Below are 22,826 nucleotides of genomic sequence, written 5' to 3'. Positions count from 1 at the left end.
TCCCCTTCACGGTAGTGTCAACCCTGTGTCTCACTGCCTATAATGTATGACCCCCTTTCAGTTGTCTGCCCTAAATGCTAACAGGGCTTTGTGTGTTTGTCTTTCAATCCTCTTACATAATTTTAACCATCACTGTTCCTCCAGATCTTTAATTTTACCTTCTGACATTTCCAGCTGTTCATTGGATACCTTTGAATGCCTCTCTGTTTAGAGATGTACAAACATCCTGGATCACTGACTTAAAGGTCTCTCACATCAATGCAATTGAGTCTATTGCCTCAGTGTTTGGCCTAAAGATAGATACATTTTTATATGCATAATTATTTAAATCATTGCAATTCATACAAAAAAGCGTTAAAGCACTTTCCGTTCTCTATTTAAAAAGGAGTTCCTATTAAAAGAGAGTTCATGACTGGCATGGCTGAAATTAATGGCGGTCGTCTACTGATAAAATAGATTTAATCTCAGACATGTATTTTACAAAACAGATGGCCATCTGGGCTGAGTCACCCTTCATACACTCCTCTAGGGCCTCTTGACATGTTTGCACATTGAGGATCCACCAACTTGGACCCAACCAAACGGTTCACAAGGGGAGTAAGATCCTGCAAATGCACAAGAAGTGAATTCTATTTTCTTCCCTGTTGTCGCAAAAATGGCAATGAGAGGGAGTACCTGTCTTGTACCTCTGCCCATACATGTACACCATCAGGGGGATTAGGCCAAAATGTAATCCCATTAGGTGGAGTTTCACTGATGGCTTTATGGGGGATAACAAATAGTATGGTAGAGTTTTATGATCATACAGTTTTGACGCCCTGCTACCATGGGAGAGATTTTTCACGGCAAGTGCATCATGTCCCGCTGACAAGATCTTTGCTTGTTTGGTCAGTACTTTTGCGACCACCCCTATGGGCAATGAACTAGCCCATATATCTTGAGCCTCTAGTGCGTCCAAGCAGTATGTTAAAAATTGACTCCAGGAGGTTCTAGGATTGTGTAGCAGGGACCAGATGCAACTCTTTAGTGTAAGGTCACAGGCCTTTTTAGTTTTTAAGCAGTAGGCAATAAATATTGCTTTCATAATCCAGTGTTGGGATGTCAAGCTAAACTCCATACGGATTTGGGCATGAGAGGTCAAGTTGGATAGGTGGAAAGCTCTGCGAAAACAGGCTGATTGCGCTCTGTGTAATCAGGTGAACATTTTATCTTTGAAGGTTATGGAGCCAAAGGCTAAGGTCCGTAAAAGTTTGGCACTTATCACGCTGATTAACGGCGAGAGATCTGGAGAATGGAGGGCTTTCTTGGTTCTTGAGAAGGCCCCCTCCAGGCAGCGAGCCACTCCTTGCATTGCAGCAATGTGCGGTGCCGGACTTCCTCTGTGATCTCTCCAGACTCCCAGGTATTTATATGCGGCCACTACCTCTATTGATTTCCCTTCAATATACCACAAGCGCTTTCTTGCTCGTTGTCTCGAGACTATCATCACCTTAGTTTGGCAATGTTGATCTCTAAAACATTTGTTTTACAGTACAATGCCAATCTGGGTTTGATAGAGAAGAATCGTATCGTCTGCATATTGAATTGATTGAATTTTAATAGATGTGATTCTAGGCAGAAATGCTCAAGGGAGAGCCAGCCACTCGGGCAGGTCTGCTAGGTACAAATTAAAGAGTAGAGGGCTCAATATGCATCCCTGCTTTAGGCCTCTGTTGGTCATGATTTTATTGGTTGCTGTCCTTTCAGAGGATACTCTTATTTTTACCCTGGTGCCAGTGTACAAGGCGATGAGAGCGTTCAGTAGGGATTGCGGGATGCCCCATTTCATTAATTTGATGAGAGTCTGGGATGAACAACGCTGTCAAAAGCTTTTTGGAAATCGATGAACCCCAAATATACCGATTTTCCTTTTGTAGCGAGCCCTCAATAATGTGGGCTAGACAGATCAAATTGTCTTCAATGTGGCAGCCCTTTTGGAAGCCGGTTTGAGTGAGGGGTATTAATTTACGGTATACCACCCAGATAGTCAGGTCTTGAAGTAGAGCACTTGCATAGGCCTTCCCTTCAACATCGAGGAGGGCAATCATCCGGTAGTTATCAGGACTGGATCGCGGGCCTTTTGTATAGATGGGGACGAGCAGAGAGCCTCGCCAGGAGTCAGGAATAGGCCCGCCCATTCTGTTTGCCTCCAATAGGGTGGCCAAGAGTGCGGCCCACTTGTGAATAGATGCTTTGTATACTTTTGTTGGAATGCCATTTGGGCCCAGCGCCCCTCTGGGGGCCATTTTGTTTTATAATGAGTGGACTTGGGTTGGTGTGATCGTGATGGTGGGCTCCAGTCTGATGTAGGAGTTAATGTGGCTAGAGCAGTGAAGGCTAGGCCAGTTGTTTCTATTGGGTTCTACGTAGAGTGCAACAATATGGGCCTCCCATTCGGCAGGAGAGATGTTTGTAGCGGTAGGTCATTGGTCAGGTCTGACACCCTTCTTTACCCAGATCCAGAATCTCCTTTGATCCTTTGGTTTCAACATTTTGTGGGGAATTGCCCAGCGATGTTCTTCTTTCATCCTCTTGGAGGTGAACCTTACCTTCCTGTATTCCTTGTGAGTGATCGATATCTTCTCTCGTAGGGATTTGTATTCTGTATCGTTGTAGGCGCGCCTGCGCAATAAGGTGTTTAATTTGTGATTGATGTTCATTGTAGTTTGCTTGTGCTCACTAAAGTGGAGTGTGTTTGAAGTGGAGTTATATGGCCTTTTAATTATCTTTGTGGCTAAGGTTTCTCTAAGGTCCACCACTGCCGTTTCCCACAATGGTGCGGTCAGTTGGTCAATAGACTCTTGGTTCAATTTGTCTAAGAAATTTTCCACCTTCTCTTCAATTATGTCCTCATGGTCCAAGGCCCACCGTATCTTTCTTACAGGCTCCTAGTTGGATTCTTTCCCAATCTTCTGGCTTAAAGTGATCATATATTTGCATTGGACAGCTCCGCCATAATGGTAGTATCAAACAACACCATAGAAGCACTTGAGAATGATTTGTCGGGGTCAAGAGGAGGTATTTTTGCTCAGTCACCCACTACAGCATTCCAAAGAGGAGCACCAACAAAGGATTATTCTAAAACATGAGTCATGTACATTGTAGTAATACAAATATGGGATTTATTCCCTGTTTATTTGGATAGCTAGATGTTGTGTATATCAACAAGTTCTATTTCATACCTTAAAGTATCCGTAAAAACTTTAGAGGGTTGCATATGTCAAGACTATTCAGCATCACTTAGAGCACCCTGAGCATGACCCTAATCAATGGATCCAGACAAGGAACTCTTTGGGGACGCTGCTGCCTCTGCTCCCCTGTACTGCTTCACAAATGTCAGGGCTGCTTGGAATTGGTGAAAGGTTTCACTTTGCACCCACATTCGACTCAAACTTTACCTGGGATAACAGAGTATTTATCTCCTTTATTGTGCAGCCATTTTCAGTCAGTGAACTTCTTTCTAGCTTCTTGATTGTGAAGTTTGGAAATATATTACAATATCTGCACCCTGATAGCACCGTGGACCATATTACCTGACCAGTCTCAATATTGCATCTCAGTCACTGTAGTAGACATGCAATGATCGGGCATGAAGGCACACTAGGAACGGGTGCACTAGGATCCAAGGATCGATGGGCACGCTCAACAATAAAAATAACAGTAAATGTCGGGCAAAAGTCTCCAGCAGCATAGTTTCCACAAAAATCTCCACTTTAGTCATGAGTGTGGATTCTGTATGACCTAGATCCTAAGATTGTGGCGAAGGTAGCAGACTTCCAAAGCTTCATTCCTGCTTGCACAGTGTCTGTTTAAGGCAAGCACTCTGTAAGTGTATCAAGGTGCATCGACATGGTGTCAAGCGTCCCATCAATGCTGATACCTGCCTTCAAATCAAGAACCAGGTATTCAGTTTTGGCCTCAGCCGTCTTGGGCAGGACACTGTCCACAGTTGGGTGACCTGAAAGGTCTATTGTGCTTCTGTGCTTTTCAAATGTAAGCTTGCTCTGCTGCTGATCAGCCCATATGGTAGCAATACATTCAGTTTGAGCTGAAAGTAACTGGGGCAAGAAAGTACTGCAGCCACCAAAGCTCATGCTAAAGTTTATTAAATTCAGGCCAGTTTTTGTGGGCATATCTAGATGGGAGACCTTTGGGTACTAGCTTGGAGCCGGCATGGATCAAGTCTCGCAATACCGGCAATGCTGGAGGCAACCCCAGTCTAACTTGTAGATTATCATGTGATAGGTAATAACTGGTAGAGACAATAGGAGCATGTCAAAGACAGTCCCTCTGTCTAAAATGCAGCTTAAAGTACGTTCACTCTGTGTGTAGTTATAAGAGGGGAGTTAAGCCAGGAGGGTCTCACAGACTTGGTAGCCCAGCAATGGAACAAACACTCATTAGAGAGGGCTGCCCCAGTCACCCGTGATTCACTATGAGTGATGCCTCATCAGGAGAAAGCTGGGCCTTTAAGGTCCGATTAATAGCAGGCTTCCCTCTGGCATACATCCCTCTGTGAATCACCTCTGTGGCAGCAGAAGCTTAGGTCAGGCAAGGGGGCCGGAGGTGTTTCTTTTTCTTTCTCATTCTAAGTGTGCCGGGTATGCCCAGATGTGGGTCCCGGGATCCACTGTGCCACTGTATTTGAGCTATTCCGGCTGATGAGGGGTGATGCCCCGAAACCGGTCCTAGGATGCTTGTTTCCGGTGCAGGGAGGACCTGGCTTGGCAGATCGGGCTGGACTGTTTCTATGAGGCACAGGGTCAAGACTGATTTGCATATGGCCAGGTATGAACTGGGGTGGCATGTTGAGCAAAAGAACGATGGATTTACCCAGATCTCTTGACTAGGGGTGAATGTTTTGATTTGTTCTGCATTCTGTCCATCAATTGTGTGTCTGGTGCTGCACCATATGCAGCAGCTAGCCTAGAGCGCCCGCCGCCATTTGCCCTACAGCTGCATCTCTACCCAGAAAGATCTACGTGCTCTTGGACCCATCCGCAGCAGTAAATGGAATCATTAGAACACCAGTCACTGTCATATTAGCAGGTGAGTGTCTAACTAGTAGCACCAGATTAGGGTGGATTAACCTGTTTGGTTGTCCCACTTGACAGAGCACCTCAGTTAAGCGGCCGCCATCATGTTGCCCAGTAAGCCAGGCACACTTTGCTACCTTAGCCTCCTATTTTAGTTACAAATCCCCACCACGGCTGTAATTCTTTGAATGAGGTATTGCATGTATTGTATGTAAAAAAAAATATTTCACCACAGTATGGTTCTTGGTGCTATCTTAAGAGCAAACAAGAGTCCCTAAAAGCTATTTCGTGAAAACCACGTGTGGAAGAGGCTGATATAGTGCACAAGTTTCCCCATGGTAAAAATGTGGGAGAACAGCAAGTTTTGAAGATTAGTAGAAGCAACTAAGAGCTTCCACTGACGCAGGGTGCATCCTTGAGTATTTCCTCAGAAAATCTGAGAATTCCAGAAGAAGTGGTATGTATATAGTCATTTACCAAAAGAAGAGAAACCTGCTGCGTAGAAAGCCAGACATGCCTTCATCTTTAGCTAAAAAGTGGCAGCCAGTGTTATTTCTGTGTCGTTGGAGAGATGTTTCCATATCGTTGTACTCTGGTGCAAACTGACATATTTTAAAGTACAAAGGTACTTACATGTAGTAAAGTTACAATTGCAGAGTCTCTGCACTCGTTGCGCAATCTCCGCACTCAGGGTGGAATCTCCCCATGGCTCACAGCAGAGACTGTGCCGCACAGGTATTCCGCCCGAGTGTGGAGACTCCGCACTCTACATCACTATCTATTGCCCTACACCCTCATTGTGTTATCTCTAAGTGCTATGCTGGTTCTAGCAGATGAATAAATAATAAGGCTAAGTTTCAGAGGTGGTGCACATCCCTGGAGAACAGGGTTTGTTGTCTTTTTCGGAATAGCTTGTCAGATATTTCAAGCACAAGCCCAAGAGACGGGAGATGGCATCTACATGAGAACACAATCCTGGCACCAGTTTGTAAAGGCAGAATCAATTCTTAATTTCGAGATGGTGGTTTCTGGTGCTTGGCTCCAGCACTTAACTGTCAACACTGGGGCTTGTTACTGAGATGAGCCCAACAACAGTTGTTTCTTAATTCAGTATACATTAAAAATGACTATTGACTGCCTTCCCAAGACATTTTTATAGTTTTGGGGACCTGGAATAGACTGAATTGTCATACTTGTAGGAGTGTGATAATTAATAATTGTGTCGGTACTGCCATTGGCAATATGTGGTGCAAGCTGCAGTTGCCTCCTGACGAGGGCCCTGGCACTTATTTTTTTACAAATTAAACACTGGAATGGACAGATCCTCGGAGAGTCTTACTGTAGGCTTCTCTCCGTCGAGATGGAATCTGGTGTTTTGGTCATCTAGATCTACAATCTGCGTCTGTGGCCTGGGAGAAGTTTTTCTTGTAACTAAGTAGTCAACTGGTAGTTCTTATATATTGTGTTTTATCTGAGATGGCATTTTCAATGTCGCCTATGGACTGGTTTGACATAATTATATATATCAGGGCATGTAGTAATAAGGTAAAACAACATCAATACAGAGTACATTGTTTGGGTTATGATTGTTATTTGACTTTGAAAAAGGCACCAGTCCCAGAGTGAAGTAGTACTGCGAGTTTTGTTAATTTTTATATCTGAAAGACTTGACACTTTCACAGTTCTTGGAAAGAAAGGCACTGACAACATCCATGTCAAAGGCAGACGTTGATGATTCTGCATAATTTGAGGAAAAATGGCGACTCCTCTTACCTAAGATGGCGACTTCCATCACCGATGATGGTGACCACCATACCCTAAGATGGGTTTGGGGCCTTTTTAAAATGGAGTCAGATCTTAGGACTTTACATCATAATGACATTCAGTGTCTGGGCCAAAGGTAAACAAGCTGGACAGGCTAACTCAAATGGAGACTATAGCTAAAAATGGAACCAGTCTTACATTTGTTTAAGAACCTAAAACGTACACAAAGAACCCTAAAACAAGTAATTAAAATAGATAAAGCAACAGAAATATTGAGCGAAACAGCTATATTATTTATGGCATTCATAGAATAATTTCTAAACTAAATAGTCGCTAAATGATCACTGAATATTTTGGATTAATCTTCCTCATCAGACATAATATTTGTACATTTACAGAATAAAAGCACATGTTTAATAATAACACATCGCAAGGATGCTGAAAGCACTTTCACACTTTATATTTTAATTGCTATTGTAAAATTTGCGATTGGTTATAAGTGGATCAGAATAAAACAAACTGAAATGTAAGATGTTTTGTTGCTGAAATGTATAGGATTTTTTCCTTCCTGCATAGCATTTGCAAAATGCAGCCTAGGGGAGAGTATGACAATGTACTGTAATATTTGATATTTCAGTTTTTTAGATTGTAAATCTCTTTTATGGATTTTTATCCAAATAAAGATATTTGAATTCACAAGAATGCTGCTTTATTTTCGTGAAGCATGACCGTTCAATCTGTATATAGTACCACCAGATGTTCTAGTAAACTGCCATCACTTCTGCTGCGCTAGCCTGAAGTGCTATTTATAGATTACTTACAATGCATTTTATGTATTGTATATATTGCATGTGTGCACATGTTGTGCAGGTCTAGTAGGATCTAGTCCTATAAAATTGATTTGTATGACCTATGGTCTAAGTTGCCTATAGACCGGTATTGCTTAATTTAGTAAGTGTGTTACTTGCAGAAGTGTGAAATGTATATGTCAGGACATGGTCTAAACCCAGTCAAGACGGGACAGATGACTGTCATTTTTTAGCAAACACTTAGTGACATTCTGTGATATATGGGGTAATTGACCACCAAACCATGTCTGGTGTTCATTTTTTTTTTGTCCTCCTGGTTTTTATAACTAAGCAAGCCATTGCTTCTTTCACTGATCAATTGAAGACCGACCACAATCCAAATGCAAGTGCCAGTGATAGCCACAGCCATAGATATGAGCCCTGAAGGCCCGTAAACATGCTGGCACCCAGGTATTTTCATAGGACTCCTTAGTGTTACGTGTCTATCTTTCCTTCCCTTCTCAAAAAACCATCCCAGAAGGTAGCGTTTGCTCCACAGACATCGAGGATAGCCAGTTTACAAGTCTAGCGAACAGCCCATACTCATATTTTCATAGAGGGGGTATAAGTTCGAGCTAATTCTTGAAAATTTCCTTCCTAGCAAGAAGCATCAGATAAAACAGGAGGGACCGCTGTGTAACGTCTAGAAAGTAGCAGGTTGCAATGTCTGTCCCAAATTAGACCAGTATGAAATTGATCACAATAGCAGCTCCGAAAAACCCCTGCAAGGACCTTGCTCACATCTTCCTAGAACTTAATGAGCAAAGGACATGAAATTAACATATGTTCATCGTTTGCCTCGGGTTAGCCACATCTTCACATATCAGGACCTGATCTTGTGCACATCTCATGATCTTTTGAGGAGACCAGAAAACCCTGTTGAGTGTAAAACAGTGGTTGCTTTTTAAATTTGCTGGTCTAGGAACTTTTTTTTTATGCATACATTTTTATAAGCATTTTCATAATCAACATTTTATTACTTACTAAATTAGAGAACACAATGTGGTTCGACAAATATTTTCAACTGTAACCTCTCTCTCCCTCCCCTTCAGGGTCCTACATAATGACATTACTATGTTAAAACATGTATAATGAACTTGGTACACCAAGAAAGATCTTGTGAAGGCACTCAAACATAGCTCTGATTCTTACTCTAATTTATTCCATCAACCATTCCTCAGTCTGTCAATGGAAATGGTCTAACCTTTATATTCATTCGTACCTAATGCTGACCTTCAACTTGATATAGAATCCTGAGAGATACTTACCACAAATATTGTATGTCTGACCCTGAAATCCTACCTTCCCAGATCGAGATAGGAGACAGCAACTTACTTTCCTTGGCATCCAGTACCAAAGGAAGACCTCTTTCTGTATAGTCTGTGTAGCCTGTAACCTGCTCTCAATCTCCCAGGGCCTCCAATTTCTTGCTTCTCGCCTCGATACCAAGAATCTCCACACTTGGGCGGGGGGAATGCCCCAAATGCAGAGATTCCGCCTCGTGTGCAGAAACTCGCAGTCGTAAAGGTACTACTTGTAACTTACCTTTGTGAATATCGCAAAGTAGTAAAGTTACACTTTTGGTCTAAACATTGACCTTTGGTCGAACTTTATCTTTGTGAATCGGTCCCTGAGTGTCTGAGTAACTTTACAGAAGTCTGTAATAGGTAAGGATTTTGTCTGAAATTTGAGCAACTTATCCAGTGTGTGAGGCATTGTAGATATAACTAGTTCACAGGAGGAAACTTGCTGAGCACTGAAGATTAATGCCCACAATTACACAATTAATACGATTAATACAAGAAGGTAGAGTCCTAGTTGCCAAAGCAAAAAATTGAAGTTTTGTAGCCAGTCACAAAAGCAGGTTCCAGATACTCAAGCTTATTCACAGGGGAAAACAGGAGCTATAGCTAAGTTGAAAGCCAATAATCAGTCCAAGACAAAAACAAAGTATGTACAGGGTGTTTGTTGGAAACCAATAAACATGAAAAAAATTGAGGGAAGGGAGGTACAGGTGTAACCTAAAGCATCAAGTAAGAGAGTTGAAGCAACCTGTGTTACAAGACAGTCTTCAGCGTTGACTAACTTCTTACAGTGCTCTGCCCTCTCTTACCTGAAAGTCAAGTCCCAATCCACATGTAACTGGGGCAACGTGTATCAGACCCAACCCTGGAAGTTATTGTCCTCATGATTGCAGTTTCTAAAGCCATGTTCATCATGTCCTTCATGTTGCCTGCTTCCTGATCTTCCTCTGTGGTGTCTTATGTTGAAAGCTGACACCTGACTCGGGCTTGAAGTAATATGAGTTTACCCCATAATTTAGGTGATCGCCGCCTCTTGCACATTTCCTCCAGTTCTTTAGCTCTGACTTGAGACGTGTCTATTTCTATCATATTTGTATTAGGTCTCATTAAAAGTAAACATTGGCAACCCACAGGAGTGCTTTGAAGGAATCCCACCTTCTATGTCCTACTGATCCATTTAAAATAGGAAATCATTAATACCGTTCTCAGTCTCCTCCCTAACCAAAGCACATCCCTCTCAATTTCCATTATTTGCAAGACAGTGACGACTGGAACCTGTTTGTCTTTCAGATGTTTCTTACTGATTATTCTTTGTATGACACCCTCTATCTCTCCTTAGTATATATAGGGATCATACCAGGAAACCCTTGGGTTTTGGGTACTTTCTGCCATTTTTGCCATGTTTGAGGTCGTGCATCCTTCACCACTGGCAGATGTTCACTTAAATCCCTAACAGATTTCAGATATGGGCACAACTTGAATGCATTGGTCACATGAGCAGTAAGATGTCTGCATCTATTTCAGTTCCGCTAACTGTATCCCTCACAAATACTCCCTTTTGAATGATTTTATTGTGCAACCCTCAAAGCAGATACGTTATCATTATTTGTGTTACTTCTTAAGACACATCATCACTGGCCATTCAAGTGAACCATAATCAGACTTATTATCTATGCCATCATCAGTTTCAGGTATCTAAAGGGGAAAAAAGGAGATGATTCTTTATTTTACTGAGGCAATTAATGGAAAACATATTGACTCTGATAATTATAAAACAGCATGAGGAAGACAATGACCACCAGGATGATTTCTTTTATCTTCATTCACAACACCCCAATATGTCCTTTAACCATGAATAAATAGTCCCTCAATCAGTGCTAAAACTGTCATTAAGTTGTGTAGGTCCATGAAACTTTACGGATATGGCCACTCTGACCATGTATGCCTAAAGAGTCATTTGGTATGAATGAATAACATTCTGATCCTACAATGGTAGACTCCACTCTTAGCAGCTAGGACATAATCAAGAGACATTGTTTACACAAGAAAGTTCTTTGGGCTTGGGTTGTTCCAATATTAACCCTAAGGCTATAGCTGTAGATTTCATAACCTCTTCTGAGACTTTGGCTACAAATTGGATTTCCTATATAGACAGCCTTCTTCCATATATTTATAGCAAAGATGCGGACAGTTTCTGATACTTTACTGGGCAGTCTCATTCGGTGTGGAGATTTGGCAGGAGTGTGTCGAATAGGATGGATAATGGAAGCAGCATAGCGGGATCTAGACCAGTCTTAGGTAATCAGGTTACCACAAACAAAGTAGGTGCCAGGTTGGTCCTTGGAGCGGCTGGGGAGTAGAGGAGTCCCGAAATTCAACTTGTAGAGACTGTGCCAGAATCATGATGGGCAATATCAAAGCAATTACAATTGTTTTCACAGTACAGGGATTGTCACACTTGAAGTCTGTGAGCTGTTGATTTCTGGATACCTGGCACAAGGCCCTACAAGGCAGAGCCATAAAATGAGCCAACCAACGAGACTTGCAGCAAAGAATATAAGCCACATCTACCGGGAGCTCCATTAGTTGGGAGGATTTCCACTTCCAATTTCGGAGATGACACTGAAGGACAAAGGGGGTGGGTTGCGTCATGATAAGAATGAGGCTGGTAAGGGTTCACAGCAAGAGCTCCTCCTTGTGTTGAGGAAGCACCATTGTCTTCTGGAGCAAGGATAGAGTGGGTAGGACCACCTCGGCTCAAATCATGGAGGCAGCAGCAGAGTTGGAATTCCTTGGTACAGTGGTCAGATTGCGGTATGTTGGGTGCACTTAGGCTAGTTCTCCACTAATTTCGCAGCAGTGTTGATGGGGAGCAGAACTTGGAAAGGACCGCGCAAATAGGCTGGAGGGGGTGACTTCCGCCAATGTACTTGCACATGAACCTAGTCCTGTGCTTGCTGGTTGAGACAGACTAAAGTAGGATAAGCAGGTAAAGCCGCTTGGACCATAGAGATAGCAAATAAATTGTGTTGTTATATCGAAGGGTTATATCATCATTTAGGTGCAAATCCAGCAAAGATGGGGACACAGGAGGGTTTAATGGAAGCAACACAGGGTGCCTCATCATTATCTCATAAGCACACAATTTAGTTACCTGGGGATGCCACTGAGTGACCAGAGTGCCAAGGGCAGAGTATTGGGCCACTTAAGTCCTGTTTCAGGGCAACTTTTAGCTATTTTGTTCCTCACGCTAGAGTTAAAACCCTAAACCTCCCCAGAGAATTTTCAGTGATAGACGCAGCGTTGTTTGATTCTTAACGCTTATTTCCTGATCTGGAGAGAACATAAAGTGAGTAGCCTTGGCATTCTCTATCTGAAGGTAGACCTCAAATCTAGGAATGAAATGCCCGATCAGCCTTTTGGCTGCAGTAATCTTGTCAGCATTGATGCAAGAGAAAGCTTCAATCTATCCAAACACCCATATAGGATTAAATGCATCTGAATGTAGTCAAAGGCCTCCCATGGAGTTTGGTGAGCACCAGTCCCCAGGCCCCGAGGCTATTTTCACTAGCTGAAATCATACTAAACATAAATCCTGTCATTCGGAACAAACCTCCGGGGCCTGACGGTATTGGTCTAAATATGTCAGAGCCCTGGCCAATGGAATTGCCACAGGGGTTCCAATACTGCCCTCTTGGAAGGGTGCCGAGGTGATCTCAGTCTTTAGGAAGAATGATCGCTCACTACCATCAAGCAACAGGCCCACTAGCCTGATCGATGGTGCCCAAAAGGTCCTCTCCCAGTCAATACTTACAAAGATTATGACTTTGGATGGAGGAGAATAATATCTTATCCTCCTTCCAAGCAGAGATTAGATGGAAAATCAGCACCATTGATTAGGTTTTTCATTTTTTTCTACTGGCTTGGAAATCTGTGACCATTGAACGGGGTAGTCTCTATATAGCATTTATTGACTTGAAGACAGTTTTTGACCTCATCCCTAGGTACAAGTTGTGGTGTGTCCTGCAGGATATGGTCTTCCTTCTGAGATCCTTGAGTTGGTTGTCCGTCTCCATGAGGACAACTACAAAAGGATTTGTTGGGGGGACCAGGGGCAGTTGACTGACTCGATTAGTGTCAACAAGGGGATTCGACAGGACTGTGTTTTGGCTCCTACTCTGTTTTCACTATTCAATAATGGAGTCACCTAACACTTAGCGGAAGCCACCGCTGTTTCCCCCCGCTTTGGGGGGTGTCACAGTAACACCATTCTTGTTTGTGGATGACATGCTAATAGTTTCTAAGACCGCCAGTGGTCTGCAACCTCTCCTGGATCGCTTCGAGGCCTTTTGAGGAATGAGAGGTTTGGAGGTTAACACCTCGAATACCAAACTCCTGATGTTGAATCCCCACAAATTGTTCAAAGGTAAAATGCTATTGGGGGATCCCTCTCAAGAGTGTGGCCACTTTTGATTATCTGGGCATAACCCTGTCTGAGAAAGTGGCCTGGAAGCACCATATCATGAAGCGGACCCTCCAGCAGAGGCAGACCACAGGGGCTCTGATAAAGGAGCATAGGACCTCCCAGACCAAACCAATAGTTGCCCCACTCCAGGTTATGATCATAAGGTAGTGAGTTCTGCCTTGTATGAGGCTGAACTCTGGGGATTTGAAAATTTGGAAGGTCTCCTCGCCACTTCCCCAGAGCACTCCACTCTATCCATTAAGGTAAGACACTTTTCAAATAAGAAGGAACAGACAACATGGTCAACTCATCATCTAGAATTGCAACGCTAGGAAGGCTGTGCGACATTGTCTCAAGCCCCTCTTTTTTAAAATTGGTTTTAAAAAACTTTTTCTTGGGTACACATAGAACTTACAGACTAAAGTAATATGCAATGTAGATTGTTGCAATATGGCATCACACGGACACCCACATTTTTGGACCAACCATTAGTTGTAGCGAATCTTATAAGTCTGTGAAAGGACCCCAAAGGAAATCGAGTTAAGAGCATCCTATCATAGCTCCCCGGTACACAAACTAAATATGGCTGTGTAGCATAACAAGATAGTATTAGTTGATTGTCCAGTACTGTAGATTTAACAATCTCCAGAGTAAGTCTAATGGTTTGTAAATGTGCTACACAAATTGCTTTTAATTCCTTTCTTGAAATTGCAACAATACTGTCAGGACTTTCAAAATATTCAGGGTGGCCGATGTCACTCGTAAGATTTTTTATATAATTTAACCACGAGATAGTGGTCCCCCTAGACATCCCCAAGCAGTCCCTGACAACGTTGCGATTAAAATTAGTATCCTCAGAGGCCCATACCTTGTGCCACAATAACAATGGTTCAATGTTAATCAGATCTGTAATATACGACAGGCCTAGTTCCGAATGACAGATAAAATTGGCCGTGCTTTTGGGGACATCCAATAAATATTTGGTAAATGTATTTCCTATTAGCTGTATCGATTGCACATCTGTGTAACCCCAAATGCCCAACGAGTACATTGCTGTGGATAGGCACTTAGCTTTATATATTAGTATTAACGCTGGCACCAGACTTCTGCCCATTCTTCTAGCAAAGTTGAACAGAGCACTGATTGTCCTAATAAACATCAGTTGTCTCGCCCGCACAGCTGGTACCCAATTCCCACGATAGTCAAATTGGATACCTAAATATGGGAAACTACTAATACCTTCCACTTTGGTATTTTCAATGAGAATATCACAACACCTAGCACTGTTTTTACCACATTTTATTATGTAGGTCTTTATATATTCCCTTTCAGTCCCCTTGAACTCATGAGCACTGTAAAACTGGTTAAAACTCTCTGCAATCCTAGTAAAGCAGTGCAGGCACAAGTTGTTTGTTTATAAAAGGGAGATCCTGGCATTGTTTAGTTGAATATTGTCCAAAATCGTTAATATATAAAGTAAAAAGAAATGAGGCGAGCAAACAGCCTTGCCTCACGCCTTTACTAATAGGAAATTTGGGTGTACACTTGCCCGCTTTCCAAACCGGATCCTTGCACCAGCGTCACTATACAACTGTCCCATAAAAAGTATGAGGGGGGAATCCACACCTATTTCCTTTAATATGCTCCACAATCTGTCATGCCTCACGCAATCAAAAGCGGAGCCCAGATCCACGAATGCTAGGAATAATTTTCCTTTCTTGGCTTACGTGTATTTGCCAATCACAAGGTTTAAATTTAACCCCTGTACAGTGGTCCCCAGACCCTGATGGAAGTCATATGGCAATTTAAAAAGAACACCTGTTTCTTCCGCCCAGGTCTGTAACCTATTTAAGATGATACGCCCAGTTATTTTAAGAAAGGAGTCCAAAAGGGAGATTGGCCGATAACAAGTAGGATTATTGCGATCGCCCTTTTTAAATATTGGGACCACTATAGAATCCGACCAGGATGGAATCAGGCCCGGTTGGCAGAAAGCTTTTAAAACATGAGTTAATAGTCAACCCCTGAACGAGAGGCACTCCATCCGGACTGGGGGCTTTGCCTGTAGCGCTATCATTTATAGCAATTGTAACCTCGTTCAAAGAGAAACATAAATCCAGGGGGAACATACAACTGTGTTCAGGCAGCAAGGAGGGATCCTGATCTACCTGGACCCTGTCTTGCTTCTCGTCATTATATAAATTAGTAAAGTACTCAACCCATGTTGCTTCACTAATAGCTATGTCTATTGAAGGTAGATCCCTTGGAGCTAATAGGGGCGCATTAATCACCTTCCAGAAGCTATTATTATCTCTAAGCACGCAGGCGTCGTGCAGAGCCTGCAATGCCTGGGCTCGTAATATCTTTTTGCGTGCAGAATGCACCATTTTATAGGCAATCCTTGCCAATCTTCTATCACTTTGACAACTGTCCTACCTGTGTAGCACCCTCTTTAAATCGATTTGGTGAACAGGTCCAAGTTATGGTCCATCCTAATGGAGATAGGGATAGATGCCTCACTAGTCTCCTTTGTGGCCTCTTTACATCAGGAGCTATTTGCCACAGTACGGGTCACAAAGGAAGGCAGGTGTATGCCCAGATTTAGGTCAGAGAAGGGGGTGCGCCAAGGGTGCATTCTGGCCCCCCTCCTTTTTACCATCTATATCAACGGATTGGGAAAACATCTAGAGGCAGGGGTGGCAGACGTCCTGCGTGTAGGAGGAGTGTTTGTGCCAGCCCTCCTATACGCGGATGACGCAGTCTTAATAGCGCGTACTGGTAATGGCCTCCAGCTCTTATTGGACCTTTTTGGGTCCTTCATGGAAAACCTTGACTTAAGAGTCAATGCAAAAAAATCGCATACCATGATAGTAGGCCGACAAAGATGTAAGCCCAAATCTAAAACTTTCATCTGTAAGGGTGAGGTGGTCTCAAGGGTTTCAGTCTTTCCCTATCTGGGGGTCCTGTTTGATGAGAGGGGAACGTGGGCTCCCCAGATTAAGGCGAAGACTCTATCCTTGGCTCGTTCCACATCTGCCTTGCTGGGCTTTTCAAGGAGGTTAGGGGCTAGGCCGATGGAGGCACTTGTGAAAATTTGTAATAGCAAGTGCATTCCCATCGCATCCTATGGGTCCGTTTTGTGGGGATATGCCAATCATGATAAAATCCAAACGGTTGAGAATGGGCTCATCAGACACTTTCTATCTGTCCCCAAATCTACTCCCACCTTTTCCATCCATGAGGAGATGGGCCTGTCCTATATTACGGACAAGTTGAAATTGGCTCCCCTGGTTTTTTGGGCAAAAACATGGCTCAATTTAGAACTAACTTTGAACCATGCAATTTTGGCGGATGTTGTTTCCATGGATCACGCTATGAAAGTACCCTGGCTGAACTATCTAAAAAACACCTTTGCATCCCTGGGAAGACCCGAAATTTTTCTGGCACCACTTAGTATTAAGAGAGAGGATGTTAAATGGATTAAGCACAATTTTTTGGAGAAGGCACGCCTAGACAGAGAGGAGAAGGAACTAGCGAAGTCATCAGTAAGAACATACCTAGTATTAACTACCACCCCCTCTCTGGAACCGTACCTTAAAATTGTCATCAAACCCCTACACAGATTTTTACTGACCAAATTTAGGTTTAATTTGATTCATTATACATGAGGTTGTTACCATTTGTGGGCTAAACCAGAAGATGCCCCTCCCTGTGATTGTGACAAATTTTCTAATCAAGATACCATGCATTTTATGATGTTTTGTGGGTTTTATGCTACCAAAAGGAGAAAATATCTGAGACCAGTCTTGAGAGAGGCTGGCTTTATTCAAGTCAGGCCCGCACCAATTTATCTCCAGATGCTGGGCAACACTTATACAATCTTTAGTGTTGCAAGTTTCCTTAGAAATAGGAACAAACGAGTTTCACTGAATGTTTTATCTTAATCATGGTATCATTTTTACTGATTTTTACTGATATAAAATTTATGTATATATGATGTCTACATTCTTGTACATTAATGAATTGTCGATTTCTTAACATGCTTGTAATTTTATTGCCTTTTATGATTTCTCGAAAATCGAATAAATTGTATTTTGACTGACTGACCCTCTTTAAATTTGCAAATGCTTTAGTACAGCCGAGTCAAACCATCCATGTTTCATCTGCTGTCTTACCTTGATATTCACTGTTAATAACTTCTTAGTCTCCTTCAAAATAATACCCAATGAGTTTAAAACCTCGATATCGGCAGCAAACTCATAAAGGCAGACAACCACAGCCTTATTACACTTGATTATTAGTTGGTTAAAGAACGCAGTCGGATCTATTTTCTCACAGCTCAAAGAATAACCATTTAATCTATTAAGTAACATTTAAAAAGGGTATTGTTCCACTGAGGACTCCTTACTTGATACAGCACTCACTAAGAAGATTGATAAACTTATTGGAAAATGGTCACTCATTGCATTTGGGTGAGTTTCAAAATTACACACCCTGCTTGAGTGGATCTTAGTAACTAAAATAAAATCAATTATAGAAATTCCTCTGCCATTAAATATATTAAATATATTCTTGAATGGGACTATTGGCGAACAAAGTTTGTTAGCGAACCCTAAGACAAATTGCTAAACAATAGTATTAAACAAATCTCCTGTCGTTGTGTGTTGGAAGTGGGTGTGTTCGACATCTCTGTCCACGCTTAAACCACAAATCCCCTCATAGCATATTGGCATAGCATTTCTATTTCTTGTAAAACAAAATATGAAAAATAAAAAATAATGCTTTTTTATACAATTTGTTATCTCTAAAGAAAATTTATTTTTTGAGGAAGAAACATGTGTTTCTCTTGGGGATCTATGTAAGCCAAAGGCTATTGTCAAAAGCAATATAGGTTCTGCAAGAGGTCCTTTACGGGTTTTGTTTGTCGCTGCCTTTCTATTACATATAGTGTCAATCTCATTTATAGACTGACCCATTCCCTCGGAAGTTGATGTAAAAGGCCCATTTGTTACAGAGAGCCCTAATCCCGTGATTGAACTTATTAAATCATCATTAGAGATACCAGATGCACCGGTTAAGGCTGGCACTAAACCCCTCCCCGATTGTGCACATGGTAGCTCCTGATCTCTCGGTCAATCAATGTCCTCAAGTGTAGGGAGGACGTCAAAACAGTTAGCAGCCGGTATGGTGTAAGAATAGGTGGAACCACCCTGGGGGACCAAAATATGGTTTCTATTTTGGAGGACCACGGGTAGCTGATAAAAAAAACCCAAAGGCAGAACATTGATGCCCACAAGTGATATATTTGTGTTCCCAGCTCTAAATAATATAGCCTGTATTAGGTGCGGATCACTAAATGTTGGAACTATGCAGTCGCCTGCTAGCACTTTATTATCCCATCCAACCCAGGGGACCCGTCTAGCCATTTTGAATTTAGCAAATAGGGCTTCGGTTAGGCCCGTTTTCGAGCCTAGCCAAAAAAGCGATTTATTCCTCAAAGCCTCCCAAGTTTCATTGATCTTTGTTTCTAACACCGGAACATTGGCCAGGATGATTGTAAAAGGTGTAACAGCAGGAGGTAAATCAAGATTAGTAAAACTATTCACCATTTTTCTTCGGAAATTTATATCTGACTGTTTAGACCTTTTGTTATCATTTAAGGCAATAACCCTTTTATAGGGATTGTCCATCTGTGTTATTGATGGCACTTTTGAAGTAGATGGGATCATATACGTGGCTTGAGAATCTCGGTTCTTAGTGTTAGGTCCCATCCCATCAGTGCTACCAACATTACTAGGATGCATAGAGGCCAGAGAAATAAGGTCTTCTCTACGACAAGTTAATGTGTCAGTTGTTAAAAGGGTGATAGAGTTCCATCTTTTTTTTAATTACCTCTATGGCCTCCACTCTATCAGTTAGTCTAGATATGGAGTCAGTTAAAATGTTGTGCAAATTATCAATTTTCATAATGATCTCTGCCATCTGTCCATCAATTTATACATTACTAGAGGATGAGGGTTTCCTACCAGCCTCGGGTTTTCTCAGTTTACCCGCCTTCTTCCGCTTCATCCTGTTTACTTTGTTATGTGTGGATGGGATTGTGGTTGAAGCTGTGGATGGAATTGTGTTTAGCATCCTTCCCAAAATTTCTGGGTTCCTAGATCGTTTAGGTGGTGTTTGCGGTTCACAGTCCGAATCGCTTACATAAATGTTACCAGATGTATTTTGAATACACGGGTTCAAGGGCTGGCTTTCTATCGCTGCCTCCTATGGGCTAACTTGTGGAGAGCAATCATGTACTTGCATCATAGGGCTTTTCACAGCCATCCCCTGTATCTTTCCTTGTGTTAGGGTCTCCTCCACAGAGTTTATTTGCTGTTCGATAGCCCCCATAGCTCCCGTCAAATAATTCAACAGTGATTACTGCCCCCCCTATTGGTTTAGAAGCAGGTTCCACCTCTCTCTTGCCTAGCATCCAAGTTTAAAAATAATCAAGTAAACTTATGTGCGCTAAGCTATATTATCATACAACTCAATAGGAGCACAGAGGAAGCACAACCACTAAGATCCACACCACAATGTATAAGTCCACTCTTTAGTACCAGTCCAATCCTATTCCGTTTGCCTGATTAAATCTATATCAGTCCTCCAGTGTGAATATTGGAGCATTGTGGAATGATCAGGTTGGGTCGCGTAATGTCTCTTCAAGAACCCCCACGTAGACTGTTAATAAACCAAGAAAGTATCTTTTCACAACGACTCATCCTGATACGCCTTCTTCGTCCCCGGATGGCATTTTTCAGAGGGGTGGCCCTGCCTATTCCGGGCTAAGACGGGCCCCGTCTTGGCCCGGTCCACACGCACGTCCCACGCCGCAGGACCTCCGCTGGTCTTTTCTGGCATCCACTGCCCCTCCTCTCCTTCCTCTAGGGCTCGGGGCTAAAGTGCAAGGTACTGTTAAAGTCCAGGTACGGGAAAGGGATGAGTGCTTTCTCCTGCGCTGCGGGACATCCGCTGGTCTTTTCTGGCGTCCATTGCCCCTCCTCTCCTTCTTCTAGGGCTCAGGGCTACAGTGCAAGGTGCTGTTGAAGTCCAGGTATGGGAAAGTGATGAGTGCTATGGGCAGATCGTCAATCGTAGATAACGTGAGGCTTCACACCCTGCTTTTCTGGCTTTGCATGAAACTAACCCCTGAGCTCGCCCGTTATGCCGCTGCGATTGATGAAGTTTACACACTTGACCGTTTTAAGAAAAATGGGTGGTTTACCAAAATCAGGTCATTGCTCACAGCGATAGGTTATGGAAGCTCGTGGGATGCCAAAGATCCCAGCTTATTGCTTGTAAAGGTCTAGTAACAACCCAATACTGGAACTGGTTGCGGAAGACTTTTGTTACTCAACTGTCAGTGGGCCGTCTTACATTAGAATTCATGGAATTCAAATTGCTAAGCGCCTACGAACAATATATGGAGGTCATCACAAATCCACAGGATAGGATGCTTTATATCCAATTTAGATATGGCTCCCTTCCTGTGATCTCCTGTACAGAGCTTGATGTTGGCTCTCCTCTGTAATGCAGCACTGCCCAGGTTGTCCTTTAGCGGCTGAGACAATTAGCTACATTTTCTTTGTTTGCCTCTGTATATCTTTCTGAGAAACAAATGGCTAGCCCCTGTTTGCAGACTGTTAGGAACTCGATGTCACCAAGAAGCACTGCGCATCCTGAAATCCCATTGCAGGCCCTCAGTTGTTTGCGGAGTTGCCAAGTTTCTCAGCAAAATGTGGATTATTGGAAGGGGCACGTCTAAGAAGCGATAGCATGCACTTTCGTATCTCCAAATTAGGCCTTCTGTTCCTTCCTTTTATGTATGTAGTGGCCTGTTTGCCAGTGCTTCCATACATGAGTCTATGAGGCTCTGTTGTTGCAGCTATTCACTCACTGACTGGACCGTTGGCTGCTGCCCCTTGCCACACCTTGCACACATAATGGGTCACCGATGTGATGCGACGTAACCGCAGGAGGAGAACTCGCCGGACGCCAACAGGATGGGAGAAGACTAGGAGCAGCCCCGAAATGTGGGGACTGCTGTGCCGCCGCCAGAATGCGGAAGAAATGGGTTTGAAGGAGGGGGCTGTACCGACCCCCGGCTGAGAAGAAGGCAGGAGGCTTGTGACGGTACCAGGCCCCGTCCCCCGGTACTCAGGCCCTCCGTAATGGCCCTGGACAGCCCCATTCGGTAACAAACAAGGTTACCTGTAATGGTGAAAGGATTAAGGAATTGATGAAAGAAATAAGGATTCGATTCTACTTGGCAGTTTGTTTAAGCCTAAAAAAGGAATCCTGGTAGCACTTTAGCGGCACGGCTCAAGTCAAGGTCAGTCAGTCTTCGGCACAACAGAGGTAAGTGCTTGGATCCTTCTGATATGGCTGATTGAATAGTAGGGATCCAGCATCAATACATTTTGCAGTAGGGGCTCTAAAAGGCTGGGGAGGTGTCAGGGAGGGCAGTGGTGGCAGATAAAAAAAGTGCGATCTTTGGTGTCTTGGGCTGATGCACACTGGACTTCCGTGCTCAATAACGTATTTAGAAAGGCAAATGTAGGAATAACCGCTGCACTCCAAGGTAATACCAAAGCTTGGTGGTAACACAAAGTTAAATATTTCTTAGGTACTCTGAGAGATCACCTTCTGGTTCCATAAGGTGCGAAAGAACTAGCAACAAAAGGAAGTCTTACAGGGGTAAGAACTATCTCAGAGGACTCTTGGTGCACAAAAAGTGCATAGAAACAAATTAATTGAAATGGACGTAATCGTGTCTCCAAATCTTTTCAATAAAGTTTAATTGTCAAAGTACTTCAAAAGTATCCCAGAAAACATATTGACTTCATATGTTGTTCATTTCGACTTTACACAGAGGAAAAGACGTAAGGTCCATGTGACATTCTTCTCAAGGTAACTTAACAACCCCAATGCATTTCGTGCTAAAGATAGCACTTCTTCAGGGGGATAGTATATCTAGAGGGAAAACAAAAGTAAATACGATATAGTTCGCCGAAAAACAGGAAGTGATACAAAGTATCTCACAAAATGCATCCACAAGACGTGTTATTGAAGTAAAAAAATGCGTAGCTCGAGGGGTATAGAAAGGTGCCGATATATCGAAATAAAATGTGCGAGAACAAAAACAAGAAATTGCCATGCTCAAAAAGACGAAATATAGAATAAAGATAAAAGGAGTGTGATACGGTCACCAGAGTATACTGAAGATAACATGCTAAAAAAATAAGTGCAAGCCAGAAGTATTGCGTGTAAATGAACGTAAAAAGATCGTCCACATAAGTTGAGTGTGGACACAGAAAATGAAAACATG

General features: G+C 42.7%; 1 protein-coding gene across 1 annotated transcript in view; it reads left to right on the top strand.

Annotated features, from left to right (window-relative positions):
- LOC144784026 (syntaxin-binding protein 4-like) overlaps window positions 1-22,826 on the top strand; it is a 1,158,996-nt gene that overhangs the window by 700,861 nt on the left and 435,309 nt on the right. The window lies entirely within an intron of this gene.

The sequence above is a fragment of the Lissotriton helveticus genome, chromosome 10, assembly GCF_964261635.1.
Source record: "Lissotriton helveticus chromosome 10, aLisHel1.1, whole genome shotgun sequence".
Classification (NCBI taxonomy): Eukaryota; Metazoa; Chordata; class Amphibia; order Caudata; family Salamandridae; genus Lissotriton; species Lissotriton helveticus.
Note: the sequence above shows the minus strand (reverse complement) of the source record. Positions and strands in the feature narration are given on the sequence as shown.